Genomic DNA, 2,500 nt, shown 5'->3' on the forward strand with positions numbered 1-2,500 from the left:
CTAAGAAGTTAGACGCCGACCGGGAAGGTCGCGTAACTATTTAGCAAGCCAGAGTCTCGTTCGTTATCGGAATTAACCAGACAAATCGCTCCACCAACTAAGAACGGCCATGCACCACCACCCACAGAATCAAGAAAGAGCTCTCAATCTGTCAATCCTCACTGTGTCCGGGCCGGGTGAGATTTCCCGTGTTGAGTCAAATTAAGCCGCAGGCTCCACTCCTGGTGGTGCCCTTCCGTCAATTCCTTTAAGTTTCAGCTTTGCAACCATACTTCCCCCGGAACCCAAAGACTTTGGTTTCCCGAAAGCTGCCGGAGAGGTCGTCAAAGTAACGCCCCCCGATCGCTAGTTGGCATCGTTTATAGTCAGAACTAGGACGGTATCTGATCGTCTTCGAACCTCTGACTTTCGCTCTTGATTAAAGAAAACATTCTTGGCAAATGCTTTCGCAGTTGTTCGTCTTGCGCCGATCCAAGAATTTCACCTCTAGCGGCACAGTACGAATGCCCCCGTCCGTCCCTCTTAATCATTACCTCGCGCTCCGAAAACCAACAAAATAGAACCGAGGTCCTATTCCATTATTCCATGCACCATTATTCAGGCGAACCGCCTGCTTTGAACACTCTAATTTTTTCAAAGTAAACGTTCCGGCCGCCGCCAACACTCAGTCAAGAGCACCGACGGTGAACCGAAGGTGAGGCCGGGCACGCCAGTACACGCCTTGCGACGGACCGACGGCCCGAGCCCAAAATCCAACTACGAGCTTTTTAACCGCAACAACTTAAATATACACTTTTGGAGCTGGAATTACCGCGGCTGCTGGCACCAGACTTGCCCTCCAATGGATACTCGTTAAAAGTTTTAGAGTGTACTCATTCCAATTACAGGGCCTCGTTAGAGTCCTGCATTGTTATTTTTCGTCACTACCTCCCCGCGTCGGGAATGGGTAATTTGCGCGCCTGCTGCCTTCCTTGGAAGTGGTAGCCGTTTCTCAGGCTCCCTCTCCGGAATCGAACCCTGATTCCCCGTCACCCGTAAGAACCTCGGTAGGCAGATACCGTACCGACGAAAGTTGATAGGGCAGACACTTGAATGATTTGTCGCCGGTGCAAGACCGTGCGATCCGCAAAGTTATCCAGAGTCACCAACGAGCACGGGCCGAGGCCCGGTCGGTTTTTGGTCTGATAAATGCACGCCTCCGTGAGTCGGCGCTTTTCGCATGTATTAGCTCTAGAATTACCACAGTTATCCAAGTAACACGTACGATCAAATGAACCATAACTGATTTAATGAGCCATTCGCAGTTTCACTGTACGAGAGCTCGTACTTACACTTGCATGGCTTAATCTTTGAGACAAGCATATGACTACTGGCAGGATCAACCAGGTAGCTATTCGCAGCAAACGAGGCTGCTGCGGGACGACGGGCGCCCCGCGTTTCTTTTCACACGTTCTCCGTGTACATCGCTACTCAAACACTACGCTCGCGGCTTGCACGAGCTCCGAAAACCGTCGATTCCGGACGCTGCCCGGCGATTCGAGTGCAATACTCGCGCCGAGGCACGCCGATAGCTTGCCACTGGATCCGACAGACCGCTCAAAACCCCGGCTAAGCATGGGCGACCGCAGCGAACAGCATTACATCTGCCCATCGTGCCCGACGCCAACCGAGATCGATTCTGCTTCGATTCGCACTCGCGCGCGCATTCGCTCACACGACTGCCTGCTCCCTCATAGTAGTCACAGAATCCTGCATCGCCATGGTACCCCAGAACGGCCTCGGGATCGCGCGACCTCGCGGCCGGATTTGGAGTTTGGGAAGGTGCGTGGCCGCTTGCCGTGGCCGCCGAACCGCGCCCCGGCCGGGCACTGCGCGCAACTCGAACGTTTGGACTCTGAAAATATTTCCCAACGTTTGGACTTTAACTTTTTGTCGAGACTTGAAAAAATTTCAGAGTCCAAACATCGACCCGCGGCAAAAACTTTTCCGAGGTCGAAAAATCCGCGCTCGGTCAAGAGAATATGCGCGGCCTGGGCGTTTGGACTCTAACATTTTTTGGAGTGGATGGGAAAAATTTTCAGAGTCCAAAACACCGACCCGCGCGTGATGCTCTCCCGAGTTCGGAAAATCCGCGCCAGGTGAAAGCTATGCGCGCGACCTGGTCGTTTGGACTCTAAAAAATGTTCAAGTCTCATCACACCAACAAAAAGTTAAAGTCCAAACACCGACTCGCGGCTAAAGCTCTTCCGACTTGGGAAAATCCGCGGCGGGTGAGGGCTACCGCGCGACCTGGGCGTTTGGACTTAACATTTTTTTGGTGTGAATCGACTTGAAAAAATTTCGAAGTCAAAAGTCTATAAAATTAATCTAATGCCATACAGTGTCAAAGTGCACAATTTTAATCGATATAATCATAACAATATATGTCATACAACAAAATCATCAAATAATCGTCAAGCAGCATTGCAAAGCTACGTGAGTCAATGCAAGGCAATGACAA

At 51.2% G+C, this 2,500-nt stretch overlaps 1 non-coding gene across 1 annotated transcript in view; it reads right to left on the reverse strand.

Moving 5' to 3' along the window:
* The window catches only part of LOC143466345 (small subunit ribosomal RNA), a 1,808-nt gene extending 419 nt beyond the window's left edge, over positions 1-1,389 (reverse strand). Inside the window, exon 1 of the ribosomal RNA XR_013118788.1 lies at positions 1-1,389. This exon is cut by the window's left edge and continues 419 nt beyond it. This is a non-coding gene — a ribosomal RNA (small subunit ribosomal RNA).
* Positions 1,390-2,500: the final 1,111 nt, after the last annotated feature.

Source organism: Clavelina lepadiformis, chromosome 7 (assembly GCF_947623445.1).
Source record: "Clavelina lepadiformis chromosome 7, kaClaLepa1.1, whole genome shotgun sequence".
NCBI classification, from domain to species: domain Eukaryota; kingdom Metazoa; phylum Chordata; class Ascidiacea; order Aplousobranchia; family Clavelinidae; genus Clavelina; species Clavelina lepadiformis.